This window comes from Rhipicephalus microplus, chromosome X (assembly GCF_043290135.1).
Source record: "Rhipicephalus microplus isolate Deutch F79 chromosome X, USDA_Rmic, whole genome shotgun sequence".
Taxonomy (NCBI): domain Eukaryota; kingdom Metazoa; phylum Arthropoda; class Arachnida; order Ixodida; family Ixodidae; genus Rhipicephalus; species Rhipicephalus microplus.
The window spans coordinates 187,027,414-187,051,128 of record NC_134710.1 but is presented as its reverse complement, the minus strand read 5'-3'; positions in this window follow the sequence as shown (position 1 = coordinate 187,051,128).

The following is a 23,715-nucleotide window of genomic DNA, read 5'->3' as shown; positions in this document are numbered from 1 at the left end:
TGAGTGTTCATGTGTTTTTGTGAACTTGTTTATGCCAAGTGTGCTATTGAAAATATTTAGCATCTCTTTGTGATTATTTGTAGATGTGAATATTTTTCTAGCATCTATTGGGCTGTTTTAGGAGACATACTCTTTGTCGCACACGCTGATAAGTACATAATGGGGCAAGGCCCTCTTCAACCTATTTCAGCTTTTCCCATCTGCTTTCACTTTGAGAAAAAAAAATGAAAGTGATTGATATGCATAGCTTTTGTGGAGTACGGTCATTGTGCTGCCCCACCAAATAAACTTTTAACTTATTCCCGTGAACGATTGTTGTCTATATTTTTTTTCCACACCTTCATTACAAATTCACTTTTATTTCTTGGGCATGATTACGATAGGTCTTTCCTTCTGTGTACTACCACACATTTTCTTGCACTTTTCAGGAGAATATATCAGCTGAGAGTGCGTAAGGTGCTTAAGTTTGTAGTAATATTGTTTTATTTAGCGAGAGTACGACTTCACTAAAGTTACTATTGAGTACAAACGCTAGCATATTGGTGGAGAAATGTGAGCCGCTTATATGCCAATCTGCTACTTATTAAATTAGTGATCATGAAAACATTAGTCTCTTTTATCTAAGGCAATCGATGTCAGTGCACGTTAAAATTTCCGGAGTCCTCCACTACGGCGTGCTTCATAAGCAGAGAGTGGTATCATAAACCAATTATCTAAAGGCAATAAAACTGGCTGTTTACAGCGTATATTGCATCCCGCTGATGACGCGCTCATGTTCAGCGATACTTCATGCGCTAGAACGACGGCCAAAGCAAGAATATGCTCAGGCAAAAGAAGAAAAGCAACTAAAATGGCTATGAACAGGGGTTGCACAAGAGTAGTTTGTGCTTGAAGCGCTGGCAAACTAACCTTCGCGCTGCGTTGGCCGAGAGCAGCAACGCGTCGCTTCCATTGCAGGTGGTGGTGGCGCTATCTACCAGGTGAAACATAAAAAGCGTCAGTGCACGGCCTCCAGTCAGCCCACTTAGGGGCTTTAAGCCCACTACCACGGCCGCTGGATCAAAGCGCACAGGGTGCGGCCTGCTGCGTGCACCCGAAACAGCGGAAGAGGCCGAGTTCATTCGCCTGCCACTGCGGCGCCACCAGTCAAGGACAATGAAAAGCGGCGGAGTAGCGGTGCGCGCGCGAATTCCCGGGATGTTTTAACTCGCGACTCTTCGTGCTGCAAGCGAACACTTTGAATTTGATATCCTCTCAGTGCTTTGTTCCACCCTACTACGGGACCCATTCCCTTGTGACAAATGGTTTATCGCTACTAAGGGAGACGGAGTGGCCTCGACTAAGCCATCCCGCCCCTGCGACAGTCAGCTTTAAATTCATGCTTATGACAAGTTTGCCCCGTCCTCAGGCCCCAGGATTAATACACGTATTTCATATTATTTTACAAAAGGACTTGAAAGTACTTTCAGACCCCTTTTACGGCATTTAACTATAGCACAACGGTTTAGCTTCTCGTTAAAATCACTTTTGTATAAAGGCCATGATTTTATGTTTGCCTTTGTCCGCCGGCGCGACGGTGGATTACATAACCTTCAATTCATTCTAGAGTATTTCAGGAGCTATAATAACTCTAAATTAGCATCCGTCTGCATATTTCCCGTTCGAAGACTGTTGAATGTGAAATTGTCTTCTTTGCTGTGCATGTGGAAATAATGAAAAGGTCGGGTATTGTGCTTACAATGAAACGTGCGTTTATTAACTGGAGCTCTACAACCTCTAAAATATCAGTATATTTTCTAATACAGCAGAACAATTTTGCCTGCATTACAAGGTAAAAAAATGGAGGTGCCATGGTCCTCAAAGGCGCAGAACTTTTCTGGAGAGGGGCTTGTGTGCCAGCCCCTACAAGACGTTGCACAGTGGCACTCACATTCCCTGCCCAGTTAGCTAGGAGTGGTCGAAGCAGCTTTAAAAAAAACATCACAGATCTGGTTCGTGTGCTGAAGGCTGCCCGAACCACACCGTAGTTCAGGGCAGGTAACCAAATGTGGAAGGAGGGCTGAGTGAAGAAGTTTACACAGATTTCCACTTCTTCGAACTTCAGTGTCTTTCATCACTTCACTGACAAAGTCACATGCGAGTTTGCAAATTTTCACGATCTCCATGTTGGGATACCGAAGTTGTCCGTTATCGATTTCCTTCACTAAATCGTAGATGCTGCCACACAGTTTCGTCTCTTGTAGGAGAACCTTGCATGATTCACAGGGCAACTGCAAGTAATAAAGTCAAGCCATGTAAAATTTTCATCAAAAGTACTATGCAACAAGTATCTAGGCTCTTTTTATTACTTCGCTTAGCTAAAGAAAAATATTATCTAAATTTCGTAAGAGTGGGAATGAAACAACCTGCGGCAAAAAGAGTGGCATACACGCATATCTGGTGTCGACCCTTACAGTGGGGGCACACCTGCGGGGCGGGACCCGCATCGTGATTCGGGCCGGAACCCTGGCTCCGGACTGACTTGAGTTTTTCTTCACTCGAGGTCAGCCTGGAACCCTGCCCTTGGTTTTTAGTGGCTAAAGAGAGGGCAAAAGGAGAAAAATATGAGAAAGAGGGAGAACTACTGGTTCGCATATTATAGTTAACATTCGAAGAAGGCGAAAGTGAAGTGAACATTGTTTAAGGCTGGCTGGCGTGCTAGCGACGCGTTCGAAAGAATGCAGCAAGTAATGCAAAGCTTAAAAATAACCGTCCTTACCTTCTCCTCACATGCACGCGCGATGTATCCGGCCAGGTATACTAGGGGTGCTAGTTCGAGGTCATCCGGCACAGCAAGCCAAACATTTAATACTTCTAGCTCATAGGAAAGCCGCTTAGCACCGAGGACGACCGCAAGTGGCACGGCCGCGGGGTTGCCTTCTCGGGCTTTGAGTTTAGAGGTGCATTTGTTTCGGAGCTATGGGGAGCGTTTCCACTCTTAGCAGCTTGGAGGATTCCAACCTGGGGAAAAAAGTGCGTAGGTTACATGGGTGTGCTCTCCAACGGGCACCAAATATACCTTTAACAGCTTTTCGGCTGTGAAGACCGCGGTTATTGCATCAACTCTATCGTTGCCTCCGTTAAACTACGAAAGCAACTAAAGAGGGACTCCACGGGGTCGCTGTTCAAGGCACGGGTCCATACGTAGCGAAAGCTGGAAAAAAGTTTGTTTGATACCTAAGTCAATACACATATACGTAACTGGGATAAAAAATATGAAGGTGAAAAAAGAAAAACCTACTTGTTGTCTAATAGATGTTGAATCAATGCCACAGTTGACCTCGTCGTCATTATCGTTGCCTCGCATGTTTCTTTTGTCATTTTATTTTTTGTTTTGCCACCAGAAAGCTGAATCTCCTCGGTGTACGTGATGAAGTCTACTTCAAGCCACGAAAGACGGTCGTCGTCGATCAAGTAGAATGGTTCTTCCCTTTGACCGCGCGGCTTCAAAGCGCCAATATTGTGAAGGTCATACCACTTCGACACCATTTTCATGAAGGTGATGGTGGGCAAACAGTCCTGAAATTCTGTCGCATCAGGGTGGCATTGCGGGTTTTCTTGTAGGAACTCAAGCGTTGCTATTACGACTGGGGAGAAAACTTGCGTAGCCCTTGACACTTTCATCTTTTCTAAGTTGTTCGGTTCAACGTGTGACTGTGTTAGGAACCTCACTGGCTTTACGAGTAGCTGTGACTGAATGCTGAGTAGCTTCTTCAAGTACAGTCCACCTTGAATTAGATTATCTCCGTCCATCATCTCTCTTTCCACAAGATTATTTCTGAGGTTCTTGATGAGGTGATTCGGATCAAAAGACAAAAAAAGAGGATCACTTTGTCGCAATAGATGTGGCACTACATGCGCAAGCATTCCGTCCTCGGAAAGGCTCTTGAAGAGCGCAACATTTGACTGGTGATTGTCGGTAACAATCCTCGTTACACGGAAACCCACATCTTCGACTGCCTTCATGACATTCATTGTCATAGAACGAAGTTGCTCACTCCTGAGGCAGCGGGTAAAGTACCCAACTGTTATTACATAGGCAGTTGATAGCCCTCGCAGGACGAAGCACAACAACCTGTTCGCCACTTCAGGCGTTGCACATGATTGCTGCTCAGGACCCATGTCAACGAAACCGAAAACCTTATCAAGTTGGCGATCGTACATAACTTTCTGCTGTATCGCCATTTCATCGATGATTAGGGAGCAGAAGATTTCTTGTTCGACTTGTAGCGCTTGAAACTCTGCGCGGAGGCGTTCTGTTATGAGTGACGTGACGCCTGTTCAGTGGCCGATGTACTTCTGTAGTGTGGCACGACAAGGCAACTTGAACAGGCCTCTTGTTCTCACATACTCGTAACCTTTGTTGGAGCACGCTTTCCAGAGGACACACTCCCTCAGAATTGATTCAGTGTACGCTGGCTTCTTGGAAGCAAAATTCGACACTTGATTCTTGAAAAATTCGGCGGTTTTATGGCCTTCGTCTGCGGCTCTTAGTACACTCACAAAACAGGCGATTTCTTTGTTTCTTTCGAAAACTTGAAGCCGTTCACGAACCGTATCGTGCTGACTTTGGAGCGTCTGCAGTGACTTATTGAGGTGGGAAATTTTCCGCTGCAGGCGGTTCGTCGTTTTCTTCGCATCCTCTATCATCCGCTTAATGTCAAGGTCTGTTTGAGACATTTTATCTGTACATGAACTGGTTTGGCACATACTATCAGCAGGCAATGAACAGTCCCACGTTCCGTCCGAAGACCCGCTTGGTGCAACATGTTCTTGATCTCCGAAGAGATCAAGCTCGACATCTTCTTGCCTGCTTTCATCTGGGCCATTTCGTGCACTCTTTTTCGCGCAAGCTGATGAACCACCATCTGGTACTTCTCTTCGAGGCCACTTTCTTATCCTTGGAACCCTTGGCTTTTGCATATAGGACGGGTAATTGGGGAACACCGTCGGGATAGCAGTTGGCAGGAGCATTCGCAGTTTGGTGCCTTTCTTATAGTCATTTTCGGTGAAGTGAAGGGAACAAACCAAAGAGCGATCACTGGGTACCCACCTCGTTTCTTTTCCGCCAGATTCCTGCCGGGAGATGTTGGTGAGCCATGCTTGTTGTCGTTCAGCGCTCGATGTAAATTCATGGTAGCTAAAACCGGGATTTTTCTTTGCGTTCGACGCGCACAGTGGAACACAGCAGTTTTTTGGCATGCTAACTGGCCACTCTAACTACCTAGCTGGACTGTGAGGCAGATCGCATCAAGCTGAACACGACTATATTTGTTTGGAGCATGTAACCTCAATCCGCGGCGAGAAATTGGCGCGAAAATGCCGCGTTCGCCGTAGCGCGCCCGCGCGTCTCTTCGGTGTGTTTCCTACTACTAGCGCCCCCCCCCCCCCCCCCCCCGCGAAACTTGCGGCCGCAACTGTCAACAACGCTCGTCCTCCCTCGCCAATGCGCGGCGGCTCCACGCAGCAGGCCGCACCCTGTGCGCTTTGATGCAGCGGCCGTGCCACTACCCCTTTCTAGAACACTTTACCCACGCGTCCAAGGCCGATGCCCAATGTTGCTTGATCTTTTGGCTTAGACCTGTCCAAGTTAAAACACGTGAAAAAATTGATAGTGCTTCACCCACCACAGTTTAGGCTATTTTAGAAGTAATTGACATTCCAGTGCCCAAAGTAACAACAGCGGTATGCACCAAAAATCAACATCGGTGCGTGTGCCGCTCCCGCAAATGAACATTCGCGTCTAGGACACTGTACTTCTATCATAGGCGTGTGCAGGGTTCTCCTTAAGGGGGAGGGGGAAAAAGTTCGTCGTAGTGCCCCCTTCCCCTTCCTATTATGTCCATGTAGGGGCTGACTTAGTGCCCTCTCCCAATTATGTCAATATATGGAGTTAACATTGAGCCCCTCCTTTCTTCTGTGAATGAGGAGACGGCTGCCCTCTTAATCAGGTTTACAAACCACTGGGATTCTATACCTGCACTACCAAATTTATTAACATTATCGGGAAAATGCTGGTACCTTCAGTACATTTGCACTTCTTATTTTATAGCACTCAACTTAATAATCATGCCTGAAACTTTATGATCTGACAGATTTAAGTCGTACGACTACAAGTGGGGCCAGAGTAGCAGGCTTTTGGCTGATGTGTGTGTTAGAAATAACCTCTAATGCAACAAAGCCCACCTTGTTCTTATTGATGCAACAGGTATTAGTCATAAAATAAAAAGCAAATACTGCGTAGAATGCCTTTGGGCATTTTACATAGTCGAATTGTGCTCCAATGCAACTAAGTGTGCCTGAAATTTCATGATTTGACAGATATTCGTCATAATATTGGAACTGAATCCTGTATGGAAGACTTCTGAACGTTGTCTTTAGTCAAAGTATTCTCTAAAACGACAAACTGCACACAACTGCTCATGAAGTCGCAGATACCGGTCACAATATTGGAACTGAACCCTGTATGGAATACTTCTGGTTGTCTTTGCTCAAAGTATTCTCTAAAGCAACAAACCACACCAAACTGTTCATGAAGTCTCAGATATCGGTCACAATATTGGAACTTAACTCTGTATAAAAGACTTCTGGACGTTGTCTTTAGTCAAAGTATTCTCTAAAACGACAAACCACACCCAACTGTTCATGAAGTCACAGATATTGGTTATCATACTTGAACTAAAACCTGTATGGAAGACTTCTGGACGTTGTCTTTAGTCAAAGTATTCTCTAAAACGACAAATCGAACACAACTCTCATGAAGTGACAAATATCGTTCATAATATTGGAACTGAACCCTGTATGAAATACTTCTGGACATTGTCTTTAGTCAAAGTATTCTCCAAAGTGACAGACCACACCCAACTGTTCATGAAGTCACAGATATCGGTCATAATATTGGAACTGAACCCTGTATAAAATGCTTTTGAACGTTGTCTGCAGCTAAAATGTTCTCCAATGCAACAACCGACAGCCTACTCTGCTTATTTTTCCAGTGTGTGGTGTAATTACATTAATGCAGTGATGGAAGTGCTGCTCGGATTGCTCCAAACTGCTCCAAAAGAGAAATGCTGCTTTTAAAGTGCCATATTTGCTAGTAACTGCTCCAAACCTGCTCTGAAAGGATGCTGGCAAACTGAAGAAAAGTCGAACCATAGGACCATCATGTGAGCCTAAGCGAAACCAAAAGCAAGCTGTATACACTATCATCCTGGTATGCTACTCAGTGGCGTAAATCCAGAAAAATCTCAAGGAGCAACGCAATTCAGGCCATGGTAGTCAATTCATATTTTTATTAAGGGGGATATTTATATTTTTGTATATATATTTATATAAGATATAAATCATGCTTTCGAATAAAATTTAAAAAAAAACGAGCATAAGGTCCTAGCTCGAGCAATTGAATGGATCCATTCAGTTTCTTTTTTTACCTTTTTTCGATTTCCATAGTTCGCACAGCTGAGAGGCATGTAACACAGGTACGCAGTAAAAGATGAAAAGCCTTTTAAATAGTTTATTGTGCTATACTTAACTGTTCACTCAATTATATCACATTCTAAAGCTAAATCTCAAGTGGGACACTTGCAAGGGTTGTCCTCTCCACCCTGAACACCAGAAAAGTCCGAACTCTCTTGACCCTTGACCCCCCCCCCTCCCACTCATGATTTAAGCCAACTATACTGCTTGTATACTAGCCTAATACTAGAATATGGTATGTTTAATAATAAATATAAATATTATGAAATACTTAAGTGATGTTTTAGACTTAGGAGTCGTTGGGAACATGCATCTGCTCCGAAAACATCGATTGGAACGCTAAGCTATAGCATTGTTTTCTGCTCCGAACGCACTTAAGGCTGCTCGAAGCTCCATTTCTTCTGCTCCATAATCTGCTCCTCATAGCAAAATGTCGCTTCCATCACTGTTAATGCAAGTTTACCTATTGTTGTTCTTATATGGGTAGTACTAGTGCATGTATAATGCCCTTGTGTATCCCTTTCTGTTAGGTTTTCATTTTTACTGTTCGTGGTATCACAATAATAGTGAAGATGTATCTCTTCCATCAATGTTGCACAACTTGTATATAGCTTATTGTTCTGACTGTAAGAATCAAACAGGTAATTAAAGAAAAGAAAGCATAGAGGGAAGTTATATATATGAGAGGGCAGTGGCTAATTTGGTCTACACAGGTTCCCTTAACATCAATTGGTGTTAACCAACACACAGGCATCCTTGCATTTTGCCTCCATCGAAATTTAGTACCTGACACTGAGATTCTTGTCTCCCGGCTCAGTATATCATTCTAATCGCTGAGCCACCACAGCGCATGTTCTCAAGGTTAAACCACAGGCCCTTATACAGCCGCTAATTACAATTATTGTCCAGATCTCTTGTCCCATGAACTGGCGCTCTTTGGCCATCAAATGGCCCTTGCGCCACAAAGCGCCAAACATCATCATCAACGTTAAACCGCACTCTCGAAACGACAGTTGCAGAGCAAAGCCTTATTTTGCGCGTGCATTTAAGTTTTTATGCCAAGATCCACCAAGAATTGATGCACGTAATTTTTGTTGTACATTAAAAAACATGCACAGGAATCTCACACGTTTTCTATTTTTTTCTCTGAATTTCTTTAACTCGGGCGTGACCGGTGAATCCAAGCCTTTGACACCACAACTTTCCAGCTTGAAAGCCTGATGCACTAACCGCTGTGTGACTTCTCGTTGCAAGTTAGTGGCGGACACGCCTAGTAAACCTAAGTTTTTGCTTTTCTTTCTGGCTTTCATCTGCTATTGAAAAGTGCTGTTGATGTCCCTCATGTTTTCTTTTGACTTCATTGTCTGTTGCTTCATCTGGCTGTAACAAACAGAAATAATGTTCCCTATTTTCTCATTATTTCTCTTTGATTTCCTACATGCTTCATTTGGCAAATGGGCTCGTAACAAATAGGATTCACATCTCTTGCAGACAAAACAGGCTGAGTGCAGAGTGGGCGTTCAAGGACTCTTCTTTTAAAGAAGCAATGTTCTCACTCAGGGATGGGGGCACAATCAGATAAAGCGCCAGAGGCAGAGTGTCCGTCAACGGAAACAGCTGAAAAAAGAGTTGATGCAAGACATTGTAAGTACAGTATTTTCAGCTGATACTTCGATTCCCTTGAAATGCGTGCTTTTATGTCTTGGAATTTCACGTTTCCGCAGCATGCATTAGTAGCCTTTATAGTTGTCAAAATATGCTCTAAGATGAGCATATATATTTCGGGGGTAAAAGTAGCTTGTAAACAGTCAACTACTCATGAAAATTGCTAGAGCTATGTCATTTACTGCATGTGAAATTATTTGTTTTTAATTTGGCATATGACAGTGAGAATTCGTACCCCTAACACAAAGGCAAAAGTAAAGTAATTTGAGTGAACCCCTTTCGTTGCTAAGAAGGACCCATTGTAGAAATCTTCGAGAAGCAGTTAGCTAGCGACGGAAGCCATTGCCAGCTTGCTATCAACTGTGAGCAAAGGTGCTGCTCCACACGATAGCAGCTCAATCTTGGGGCGCATGTACACTCCAACCTCGATATAACAAACCCGGGTATTATGAAATATTGTTTATAACGAAGTAAATGAAGAACAGTCTTACAATGGTTGTGGTGTTAAGAACACGTTTATAACGAATGGTTGGATATAACAAACTTATTTTCGTGATGGATGCAGCTTCTTGATGAGGTCTGAGTGTATGTAAAGGTGCATGATCAAAACAATTGCATGTATACATAATTGAGCCATTTTACCCTGGACACCCTCCGTGGTCTCCCCTCATTGCCACAGTGAAACTTGTGCATTGAAATCATGGCTAAGTATGCTTCATTAAGTTCAAATTTGAAATGTTTTTGATTTTTTGTTAAGGTGACATTATCTATTTAAAAATTGCGCAACATTCAAGCCTCATTAAACAAAATTGCATCATGCTTGAAAATAAGTTATTTATATTCTAAAATTTGTTATAAAGGTATATTTCTGACACTATATTCATTGCAAAACTGTTTTTATCTACTTTATTATAACCAATATTTTGTTATATCCGGCTTTGTTATATGGAGGTTTGAGTGTGTACTTAAAAGTATCGAGATGCTGAAACCATCTGCTATCCGATAGTGCTTCTAGTCTATACATTTCCCAGTCACGACCACAGTGGTTCGAGCATAAAATTAATTCAGAGGTTCGATTTTAACTAATACAGTCAACTCTCATTATTTCGAACTCGAAGGGACCTCTGAATTTTGTTTGCATTATCAACAAGTTCGAATAGTCAGAGGTTTTCAGATATATGACTGTGGGTGAGGTGACATTGCACATTATGATTAGGCATTGATTTTATCAGATCTAAAAATTTTTAAAGCGATTTTGTAAAACTTAGCTGCAATGAACAGAAAGCAGATGTGTAAAGTCTACAAGTTTATTGGCTATTCACTATCGATCAGACCTTTTAAAGAAATTGTGAATTACTAACTGCTTCTTTGCTATATGCGCCTCCAGCTCGAAGCGCTTTATACCAGTTGAGAAGCATCACGATTTGCCATGCATGTGCTTCGTTTTAAACATTTGTTTACAAGCAACTCAGGTCTTGAAGGTCTGAGGCGCTTATTTTTTTGTTTTTAGACTGCTAGGATTATAAAAGCGCTTAAATTTTTTAATAGTAGTGGGAAAGCAGCTGACATTTTTTTGGTATGGAACTGCAAAAAGAATGAATCAACCGAACAATGGAGTTTGAATTAGGAGGCTTTTAAATACATTGAAAGAATACAGGGCCAATCAAAAAAATGGACTTTTGTTTTATTTAATCGTAAATATGAATTATCAGAGTTTAAATCATCGCGAGTTTACTGCATTCGGCTGCTGATCCAGAGGTCACGGGTTTGATCCCGATTACGATGGTCGCGTTTTGATGGAGGTGAAATGTTCGTGGCCGGTGTTCTATGCGATGTCAGTGCACGTTAAAAAACACCAGATGGTCGAAATTTCTAGAGCCTTCCTCTACGGCGTCTCTCGTAATGAAATGGTGGGTTTGAGACGTAAAATCCCAGATATGATTTCACATAATGGGCCTAGGAATGTGCAAATAGTTAGCTTTAAGTTTGAAGCGAAGAGCGATTTGGCCAAATAGTTACGAATCTAATATTTCTTATAAAGAAAAAATGAGCGTAGTTGTCATGACCCCAACTAATCTGTACAATATATAGATATACTTTACAATTGTAACAAGGCATGTGTGGGTGTTGTTCTTCCAAGTTAAAATTTCTTTTTATAGTTTCTCACGTAACTTGCATTGTGCAAATAATTCTTCAGTCGTCACTGGTAGCAAAAAGGGTGCTGCTTTTGAGTGGCTTATCGAAAGAACCCTCATGACCAGTTCTCCTTGCAATAACTGTGAGCACTACGTTGATCTGTTGAAACATTTTGGTTCAGGGCATTTTGTGTAGGCTTAGGTTGTGCTCTTTTAGTTTTGCTGTAATTTAGAATACTGAATGACTGACCCATGCGACCGCGTGTTTTTGAAAGTGGTAGATTGATATGTGGTGCTGCGGGGGCTACATTTTCGTTGGAGGCAAAAATGCTGTAGGCCCGTGTGCTCGTATTCGGGTGCACGTTAAAGAACCCCAGGTGGTCAAAATTTCCAGAGCCTTTCACTGCGGCGTCTCTCATAATTTGGTGTTTTGAGACTTTAAACCCCACATATAAATTGATTGATATGTGGGGTTTAACGTCTCAAAACCACCATATGATTATGAGAGATGCCGCAGTGGATGGCTCCGGAAATTTCGACCACCTGTGGTTCTTTAACGCGCACCCAAATCTGAGCACACAGGCCAACAGCATTTTCGCCTCCATCGAAAATGCAGCTGCTGAGTACTTTAGCAACTAGACCACTGCGGTGGGGCTTTTTGGAAAGGTAGCGCACTGAAATTGAGTGTGACACTACCGCCCATTGGTGCAGCAATGCTGTTTCATTTTATATGAATCGGCTTCGCTTGTCTGTTACCGGAATAAGGGCAGGGAGGCAAGCCATACGTAGGTGCAAGCTAGGCCATAGACGTGATGCCCCAGTAACGGCTTTTTTTGTGGACAGACCTCTGCTGCACTTTTGCTAACATCATGCTGTACTTTTGCTAACATTTCAAAAGCCCGAAGCATGTCACTTTAAGCATTTCGTCCCAGGTGTAATCTCTGGGGAGAAATAAGAGGAGATTAGAATTTTGAAAGTGCATATCAACACGTGTTTTATTAAAGCGAAAGTGGTCATAAGATCAAGACAGCCGATTCTGGTGCCGTAGTTGACCGCCGCCACTGCTCTCTTTAACCACTGTTCTACGAAGTAAAAAAATGCGAATAAATGAAAAATGCCGAGGGCCAAATTGAGCTTGGGCACTCTAGGAGGCAGTTCAGCGCTCAACCACTAACCTATGCCTGTGCTTGACTCTGTTGCAAACTGACTCTATGCAGTTTTTTGTCGCTTAGGGAATCGCATGTGTAATAAAGTGTTTTAGTTTAGTAAAGTAACAAACGAACGTCCCCTAATGCGAAATACGTAACGTGTGGGTCGTTGAATGCTCCAACCTATTACAAAAGCCTTGGGCATAATTCTTCGTCGTTGTCGGTCACAGAATCGACAAAATGTACGTCATACAAGTTTGTAGCAGGTACCACGCTTTTCTGAAAATGAAGGTTAATGTCATATTGGAGGCGTCCCCACTACAAAAAAAAAAAATGAGGATTTATGGCGTAGTGGGTGTGATGCACGTCTACCTGTAATAGTTGCCACAAGACTGTCTAAAAAGAGGTTTAGGAACACCACAGCACAGCAATGGCTGTGCTGTGCCTTCCGTGCAGCCCTGGCGTTCTTTTTTTTTTTCTCGACAGATTTTCATATTGAAAAGTGGCTAAATGGTGGATTGTTCATGAAAGTTTCACTTCTGTACAAGCCACCCATTTCTGTTTTCCCATTTTGCAAGAGAAGCTGAGGGATTTATTGCTCTTGCTGCTCAGTGTTGCTGGAGTCAGGATTTCGGTGCTCTTAGAAATTGTTTCATGCCAAAGTTTACGATTGCTCACTGGTTACTGATCTGTGCTTACACAAACATGCAGATAATCCTAGGCAGCCTAGCCAGAGAGCTTGAGGGCAGAAATCTAAAGGCCATCGACGAAATTCGGAAGAAGCACGCAAATATACGTAAGTGTTTCATATATATGTTATTTATCAAAGTGATTCACAATTCATGACAAGAGCCATGAGTTGTGAATTAATGAATTGTGAAATAATTTTTTTCATGTCTTTAATTTACTTTTTGTCCAAGCCATCATTATTCCCCCCCTTCATTTTCCTATCTTATTCCCCTCATACCTTCCGCTCCTCTGTCTCAACTCACCTCCTGAAAGAGTGTACAGGCATTGCGTCTTTTTTGGGGGCAATTGTCAGCCATGCCACCCACGAAGTGCTATCAGAGTACGTGGTTTTCACCCAGCCGGACGGATATACGTAGCTCGTCACAGCATGTGGTGGCAAGAGAGCTAAGCCTTGTCGGCAAGGCCCATTGCATAATGAACATGCAATGTTGGTGAACGGAGGTATGAAAGATAGGTGGACGACAAACGAGTAATGTATAGGTCATAATGTGCCCCATGAAAGTGTTGTGAAAATTTAGTAGTGTGCATGTCCTTCAATGCTATAAGGCATAGGCATTAGCGAAAATAAACACATTCCCTTATTACTGCTTGCGCATTGATGGCTGCACAGTTCTCTTGTTTTCTTTCATTAATGCACATTCCTGTCTGGCCTAGGCATACGTGCTCATGCTTTTGGCCTACAAGAACTCCAGACTTTAATCTTTTTTTAAATATCTCCTGGCATAGTATTCTTTGTCTTAACACTTTTTCTTGCACGAAGTAGATGTCTGAAAGACCAGAGGTGATTGGCAGCAACACTGGCTTCTGCTCAGTAGTTCCGTTTTGAATTTCTAGGAGGTGGAAGCAGTAAGTTTGTCGCAGCATTACAACATCTTGAATGGACACTAAAGGCAACTATCAAGTCGATGTTTATTGTTGAAATAGCAGTTCAGAAACCTCTTAGTGTTACTTTTGTTCCAAGGAATGGCTTATTTCAAAACAAAATTACGTTTTAGTGGCCTGCATCGGGTTAGCGCACTCCAAATTACCAGACTCTAGAAGCGGACCGACTCATGTCACTGTTAATTGCCGTGGACAACGTTGCCAGACTTTACTGCATGGCCACCGACACTAGTAGAAGTAAAGCGAAAGCCATAGCCACAACAACGGCCATTGATTAATTTCCCGCCATTAGCTCCGAGATAGAAGACATGTTTTAGCTCAACTGAGCCCCGCTAGGTGGCACAACCTGTCCAGTTTTACTACGCGAAAGTTGAATTTTTGCACCGCTCGCGCCGTTAACCATGGTATCGTCCAGTGGTTCTTTTTTTCTTTAATCAAACAAATACAAACAAGCAGCATTTTATTGCGTCTCTTGATGCACGGCAGGTTCTTTATTTAGGGCAGCTCGATCGATTACTAGTGATTAATTGTAGGTAGTTCGTCTGATGTCATCTGGATAATTTTGAGAATGTCCTACGGCGGCGCATGCATTCTTGTGCGTTTACCTTAATTTCTCGGTAAGTAGGGCACTGTTGTTGATAAAATTGTCGTTTTAGATGTTTTAGTACATTGCGCTTTGACTTACGTAAGTTGTTATTTGACTTTAGTGTCCCTTTAATGGGCCCTTAAACCACCCAGCGGTCAAAATTTAGTTGAGGTGAAAAAGTTGTGTTCGAGTTTACAGTGAACACGTAGCTGTAAGAATTTTTCGAAACGGTGCCGTAATAGTGGAGCAACGTGTGCTAGATGATCGAAATGTGACGATTGCTTCTTTCCCTCTTTCTTACGCTACCCTCTTCCAAAATCGCTTGGCCCCTCCTTGCTGAGTCAGCTGAGTGCCCTTCCTCTCGTGTGGCATACATCACCGCTGACGCGCTGTTCGAGACAGCGTCTACTTCCGGTTGCCGCGATCGGCCACTCCGACGCTCTGGCTCGCCGTCAACTGTGTTGTGTCATCTGAGTGCTCTGATTGTTGACTAACCACTGTTGCTGTCGTGCCGGCCTGTGCCCCTACGCTAGCGACTTGGCGGTTGCGTTACAGGCCGCAAGTGTCGATTCGCAAGCGGCAACTCGACCAAGAATAGCAAGATGCGCGCGAACAGCTGTTTTCAGAGTGACCGGAAGTCGTCGGTTGTCGTTCGGCCAATCGCAAGCATCGAAAGCTGTGACGTCATCGAGTTTCATTGGTGATGTCACACATGTCAGTAGCGGGAGAGGAGAGGACTGGAAAGGAGGAGCTATTGTTTTTTTGAAATTGTGGTGCGCCTGTACCTGTAGCGCTGCGGCATGTGGCATTGTTGATCGTGACCGCATTCTGCACGCGGTGTTTGGGAAAATATTGGAGGTGGTTTAGCGGCCCTTTAATTGAGCACGCGCGACATCTTGTGCGAGGATTCATGTAAGGACATTGAAAAAACTTGCGTATGTTTTACATATGTAGTATATATATATATATATATTGTGAGCGCTGACTATGTACTTCATCTTCATCTGTATGACCAAATCATTGTAGTGATCCTCATCGTATTCACGCTCCAGCTCAACACTAAGAAGTGTCGGTTTGCCAGTCACAATCAAGGTATTAGGTCACGTCATCAGTAAACATGGCGTTGAGCCCGATCCCGACAAGGTTGCCGCGCTACTGCACTTTCCTACACCAACCACACAGAAAGACCTCCGCAGCTTCCTTGGCTTAGCGTCGTATTTCCGCCGCTTTGTACCTGGTTTCGCTACTATTGCGGCTCCTCTGCACAAACTTCTGACCACGAGCGCACCCTTTGTCTGGTCGGATGACTGCGAAGCCGCTTTTCACACCCTCAAGCGATGTCTTACATCACGGCCAGTACTTCGCCATTTCGACCCTGCAGCACCTACTGTGCTACACACTGACGCAAGTGGACTTGGCATCGGTGCTGTTCTTCTTCAGCGGAACCACGCTTCCGAAGAACAAGTCGTGGCCTACGCGAGCCGTACTCTGTCACCTGCTGAGCGAAACTACAGCATCACTGAGCAAGAATGTCTCGCCATCGTGTGGTCCATACAAAAGTTTCGTCTTTACTTATACGGCCGGCATTTCACAATAGTGACTGACCATCATGCTCTGTGTTGGTTATCGTCTCTCAAAAATTTGTCGGGACGCCTTGGCCGTTGGGTACTACGATTGCAAGAGTATGACTACAGCGTCACATATAGGTCGGGCCGAGAGCACCAAGATGCCGACGCTTTGTCCCGTTGCCCGCTCTCGCAAAGCGCCGAAGTGTCACCTTCCATCTGTTCGTCACCGCCCGCCAAAGTGACCAAACAGACGGCTGCTGCTTCGAAACAGTTAGTTGCCTCGGCGGACCTTCTTTCGTCCACAGATCTGGCCTCGCTCCAACATGCCGATACCTACTGCCGCACAATCATCGATCGGCTCACTGGCTTATCGCGTGCTCCAAACAGCCGCCTAAGACGACAACTTGCCCGTTTCAAGCTTCAAGAGGGAACATTATGTCGGCAAATTTACCATCCTCTCGGTAACCAATGGGTTCCCGTCATTCCTCGCTCACTTCGTCTGGAAGTTCTACAAGCGTTTCATGACTATGCGACAGCTGGCCAATTAGGGTTCCACAAGACTTATGACCACCTCAGGACTCGCTGCTTTTGGCCTGGCCTCTCCACTTCTGTCGCCAAGTACGTCGCTTCCTGCGCGTCATGCCAGCCCCGAAAACGTACCACGTCTCTTCCCGCGGGGCCATTGCAACCACTGCCGCGCCCGTCCACTCCCTTTGAATTTGTGGGCATAGACTTATACGGACCTCTTCCGCTTACACCAGCCGGTCACCGTTGGATTGTTACTGCCGTAGACCACCTTACTCGCTACGCGGAGACGGCAGCTCTTTCATCTGGTGCTACCTCTGAAGTAGCCGATTTTTTCCTTCGCGCCATTATTTTACGACATGGCGCACCGCGTGTGCTCCTTAGAGACCGTGGCAAGACACTTCTTTCACATGTCCTTGCTGAAGTCTTACAGGCCTCTAACACCATCCACAAGACCACATCAGCGTATCACCCAGAAACTAATGGTCTGACTGAGCGTTTTCACCGAACCTTGTCCGACATGATCTTTATGTACGTGCAACCAGATCACAAAAACTGGGACACAATACTTCCTTTTGTCACGTTCGCATATAACACTGCCATACAGCGTACAACGAATTTCAGCCCTTTTTTTCTCGTGTATGGCCGTGTACCGACTTTTGTTCTGGACACCACCTTTTTGTCCACATCTTCCAATCCATCTTCATCTCTCCCGGAAGAGTTCGCCGCTCGCGTCGCCCGCTGCCGTGAAATCGCCCGCGCCAACACTGCTACCATTCAGGACAAGAGAAAAATCGACCTTGATGCGAAGCGTCGAGTTGTTGTGTTCCGCCCAGGCGACGAAGTCCTTTTGTGGACACCTGTTCGTGTACCTGGGCTCTGCGAAAAAATTCCTTCACCGGTATCTCGGTCCACACACCGTCCTGGAACGAACATCTGAAGTCAACTATCGCGTTGCTCCTGTCAACGCGGCTTCTGATCGTCGTCGCCGCCACACCGAGATCGCCCACGTCTCTCGACTGAAACGATATATTCGGCGTCCCAACCCTTTCTAACTTGCTGCCCTCTTTCGCCAAGGGGGGAAAATAGTGTGAGCGCTGACTATGTACTTCATCTTCATCTGTATGACCAAACCATTGTAGTGATCATCATCGTATGTCACGCGGGCTGGCTCTCTGGCTCGTGCGTCTGGATTAAAAAAGGATAACCTGGTTGCTGCCGTACCGGACGTGGTCTCATAATATTGATATTTATATACTTGCATATGTAAATTTACTTATATAGATTTGCATATATTTTACAGGGAACGATTCTCTTGCCTTCTTTTACCTTAAATAGTGCGGCTGACCTCACTGTCATGTGCGTGTAAAGGGGGGGGGGGGGTGCGGATTCCCCTTCTGGTGACCCTAGAGGGGCGACCTCAAAGGTCAACCCTCAAGAAATACGTGTGGGATCTCTCTCTCTGACAGGAAAGCATACAAAAGTGTTTGGTTTATGAGGGTACAAAGACACTAATGGTTTAGCTTAGTCATGCAATTTTTTTCCTGCAGGGTTTGCAGAATAAGGTGTCTCCATTTCTAGTTCAGCAGGGTGAGTTACGTGTCCACCATCAAATAAGCATGCTTCCGGGTTTATCTCTTTTTGGCATGGAGAAGAAGGGCAACGCAGGGGGAATAAGCAAGAGCACACATGGGCCATAAGGGTCTTTTTGCCTTAGTCTAAATGCACAGGGTCGATTTCTCTTTTGTCTTTGCACACCTTAAAGGGCCCTTCACCAGTTTTGAGAATTTCAAGCAGGCAACTGGAATGCATGCACTGGGCTTTTGCGATCTCATCTGCCGAGATTAGCAATGCTATGCGCCCCGGAAAGAGGTGAAACGTCATGTTGAATTTCAGTGGCAGAGTCAGAGCAGCCGATGGCCACTGCCAGCAAGCACTTCACTCTGGTGTAGAGCAATGCCTCCAAATCCGCAATTGGAAGACAATCCACGCTGCCGAAACAAGTATGGGGAGCAAAGTCGACGCAGAAGTTTTTGAGTTGCCCAGCATACCTTGCGTGTAGTACAGTCGAGCTTGCTTATAACAAACCTGAGCGTGACGCGGCATCTGTTCGCTGTATCCCGAAGTTGGTTGTAAGTGAAACACGGCTTTAAAAGAAGTTGCGGGTGAAAACACAATTTTTTCACCCCCCAAAAAAGTCCACGATGCACATTTTTCGAAGAGCAGAAGCGATAAGAATGGTCTCGATTTTATTTAAAACAACAGCGTGCGCTTCCCCTAGGCTAATGTCATATATACAAGCGGCCCGAGGCTATTAATGTAGCCAGTTGCTACAAGCACGCTTGTGGGCATTGGCTCTAAAATTTCATTATTTTCGCCATTCGATTCCTCTAAATCACTCTTGCCGTGCACTTCAATCACTATGCCCTTATTTTCGCACAGTTCTGCTGTGTCTGCATCATTATCGGCCGAAATGAAATCATCAAAACAGATGTCCCACACAACCTCCCATGTCTGAGTTGACGACGTGCTACCACAAATTTCCACCTGACGTATTCCTGTGCGGAAACTTCAGGCTTGGCATCAGGTCCAATGTTGACGACGTGAGCCTTGTGAAAATAGTTTTGCACACACGTAGCCGTCACCGCCACCCACAAAGCCTTTACCATCTCCACAGCTGAATACAGGGACACCTGAAGTGGTAACGCGGCACCTATAAGTGTATAACACGTGGATTACACCCAAGCCAAGCAGTCACATTTCGGCATTTTGTTGAGGGGCATAAAAAAGCGTGGAAGGTCTCCTGTCCGCCATTCCGACTACACACGCACTCCAACAGCAAGCACGATGCACATGCGTGTCGTAGAAGCCAGCACGCGTGGAACCAGTGAACTGCTTTGGGCCCGTTTCTAGTCTGAAAACGAAACTTCTGAATTTGAGCCAGCATGGTTGGCGTTGCAGCGCAACGGGGGAAGGACTTGCGATAAAGAGAGAAAAAGAGAGGGTACTTGCAGAAGACATGCGAAGGAGTTGTGGTAGAGTGAAAAGAGAGGGCAATAAATACGGTGGGAAGGCGGCGGAAAGGTGACCTTGAAAACTGAAACACTCGGGAAGGAGCAGGTTGGGTAGCTTACTTGCAGGGTCCATGAAACGCGCAGCTCGCATGTAGGAAAACTTGGGAGAGTGGTCTGCGTGTGTAGAGGTCAAAGTATCACATTGTGGCACCGGCGGACTTGCGGGGCCCGGCCGACTTCGATTATTCGTGATCGGTTTCATGTAAAAGTTGATTTTAGGCTTACAAATGTGTGCAGAGGGCATGCTAAGCCGAGTGCGAAGTGATCGAGAACAGGTCGTAAACACGAAATGAATCGCAAATTGTGAAAGTCGGTGGGGTAGCACGAGGGCGGGCACTGGAATGATATGGCATTGATCGACAAGATGTAAATGAATGGGTACAATCGGTGGCTGACAATGTTGGCAAGGATCTGGTCGCACCAGGCTGGCGACACTAACGACAAAACCAACAATCAATAACTGAGGGGAAACTAGTTGGCCGGCCAGTCTTCAAAAGATTTGTGGCAGTGTCAAAATACAGGCCTCGTCTGGGATTTCGAGGTTTTTTGAGTAGCTGTTGGACAAAGGACGGAGGGGTTCGAACAAAAACGCTCAGGGAGAGTAACATCTAGAGGGATGCGGAGGCAGGGTCGGCGTTGAACAAGAAGAGTCTATAGGCACATCGCCGATGGCTTACTATTCGTTGAAAGTGGTTTCTCTGGAAGGTGCCAGAGTGCCGACTCCATTCGTTGTAAGTGCAATTTTGTGCCATTGAATTAATGTAGATTTTCACAGTCACGTGGGTATTGTTCATTTTCAGCGAAAGTTCATTTTAAGTGGCGTCATTATAAGTGGGCTCGACTGTGTTCCATTCCGCTAATTTTGCTGTTGCGTTCTGTTGAATTGCTGCTCGTACGCGGTTGTTCGCGGTTACTCTGCGACGAATTGATTTGCCCAGTCGGCCAACATTACTGCCAAAACATGCGACAGCGGCGTCACCCTCAAGCTAGCGAACGTATTAGGGGTCACACAGTGGTAAAGCACCCCGTATTCTTACTCTCAAGGGAGTAGGGCATGCAGAGTTCGGGTCTATTCTGCCGATTTCAGTGGAGCAACTCTTCCTGCTCCTCGAAGTCGCACCCACTCTGAATCCACTCAGACTCTCGTTGGAACTCTTGACTCCCGCCCTCACTCTGCCATTATAACACACTTGCCCCAAAAGGAGCTGAAAAGCTTGCTCACACTCCGCCATTGGAATTCAACATCAGACTGAACGCCGCTTAACCTTCATTTTACTGGCGCACCATCGCACATAGTGGAGGGGAAGTATAAAACAAGGAATGGTATTGCGTACGTCCGAATAGTACGTGACACTGCAAAAATTATTCGAGGTGACATGTGTAATTTGTGCAATCTGTTGCCTGAATAGAAGTATGAAGGTTGACAGAAATATTCAAACATAGAAACGAAATTTATGCCTGTTTTTTTTCACTTCATATCGAGTCGATACGAGACTAACTTGCTTCCATTTTTTAGGGGCGAAGCTCCTTAGGGCGTGGGCTGTGCGTCCCCTGTAGCCTGTATGTAGCCACCTCTAGTTTAGTTCTTGCAGTGTTCACTAGATGGCGGTACCGTCCCCTGTATGTAGCCACCTCTAGTTTAGTTCTTGCAGTGTTCACTAGATGGCGGTACCGTCTCCTGTATGTAGCCACCTCTCGTTTAGTTCTTGTAGTGTTTACTAGATGGTGGTACTTGTAGCTGATGATGAAAAGATGCAAGATGTTATAAACTAGAAAGCGGTACTTGTAGTTGATGAAAGACGCGAGATCTTATAAAATAGGAATGATGTCACATATGGCGCGTGTCATTGGTTGAAGGAAATCGTTCGATTTAGTGCGGCGACGTACGCTAGGGGGAGCGATGTAATAAAATCGAGTGGGCAAAATGTACAGAGGATTCATGGTTTACCAGGTTTACCTCCGGAGCTTCGCCCACTCATCATCATTCACTTCGTGGATATGGCGGAATTTTTTTGCGTTGGTGTTCTCGCCGATCTCACATCGTGCTGTTGCCAGAATTCACAACGCTTGGCGTGTTTTTGGTGCATCATCGCTTAGAGCAGTTCGAGTGGAGCCAGTCTCTCCAAACGTGTGGACATAGAGGGATCTAACTCAAGGAAGATGCAGTACAATACAGATAACGTCTAAATGGCACATCAACAGTTTCGTGCATGACCTGGCATGGGCATGTCATGCGAATGTACCCTTGGGTGCGCATGACGTGCTGATGCGTCTGCATCAAGTGATCTTTCGTCTCAGAGTTCCTTCGATACCAGAGAGGGCAGGGAAGGAATTTGGGGCCCGCTGCAGTGGTCTAGTGGCTAAGGTAACGACACGGCTGCTGACCCGCAGGTCGCGGGATTGAATCCTGGCTGCGGCGGCTGCATTCTCAATGAAGGTGAAAATGCTGTAGGCCCGTGCGCTCGGATTTGGTTGCACGTTAAAGAACCCCAGGAGGTTGAAATTTTCGGAGACCTCCAATACCGCGTCTCTCATAATCATATGGTGGTTATGAAACGTTAAACCCCACATATCAATATCAAATCGGGTAAGGAATTTGGCTTGCGAAGTCTATACTGGGCAAGTGACAAGGATTTTAAGCTCACCACCTCGCATCACAATTTTGCGGCTTGTTATGAACCAATTAAAAATTTTATGGTACGAAGCTTTTCATCAGGCACGGGATGATTTCCAGTGTCTAGGTAAAATTTCTCATGTGACCTGGTAAAGCACCGTTTATGAACTAAATAACAAACAAAACAAAGACCACGTGGAAATCGTTTTTTTAATCTACACTTTACTTTCTCCTAATGACACTCCACGGTTTAGCATTCGTTCTTCATCGTCCTGCGGCTACACAAAAGCACCTCCTGTTCCCTACGCATGTGGCCACACGCTGGGAAGAGGCCGAGCAGGCGTCGCAGCGTGGATGAATACATATGTAGAGGCTAGTGGGCCTTCCTATTCTCTAAGAGGCCTTGTAGCCATGACAGTGTAAAAGGAACTTATGAGATGGAGCACGTAGGTTGCACCTCATAGAGTTCCGAAAGCTTCATTTTGTTCGGTAACATGAATACCGGTCTCCAACTGTACTTGAAAGCATAGTTTGAGGTTAAATAGTGTTCATATAGGCACCGATCTTGAAAATGGGCATTTCTGGGCACTTATGAAAATTTATATGAGTGTTTAGGCATGAACGTCAAAAATAGGCATTTATGGGTACTATGAAAGCTCTTCCTACCCTCTAATTCATGCTCATATATAAAAGTGGTTTTAGTTACAAGTCTTGTTTCGCACATTTGCGGCATTGTTTATACTCTCGAACCTCATTATAACAAGGTCGCATCTGCTAGAAATATACGTCGTTATATCCAAAAATTTGTTATAAATAAGGATTCATAACACTGTTTGACAAAATCATTGTTCACTTGCATCGTTATAACCGATACACAGTTATATCAGAATTCCTCATGTCGATGTTTGAGTGTGGTGCTTATTCTGTATTGCAGTGTATACATTTAGCGCGTTTATGGATTTACAGTACTTATTCTGTACACAGCACTACTCTATCTGGTGTGAAGGGCACAAACAACGTATGCTTTTTTTCCCCACGAGAATTACCACGAGCATCCACCGCAGTGGTCTAGTTGATAAGGTATTCAGCTGCTTACCCGCAGGTCACGGCATCGAATCCCGGCCGTGGCGGCCGCATTTTCGATGGAGATGAAAATGCTTGAGGCTTATGTGCTCATATTTGGGTGCACAATAAAGAAAGTGTAGGGAACTATGCGAACGGTGGCGAAGCAGCATGAAACGGCAAGCCACAGC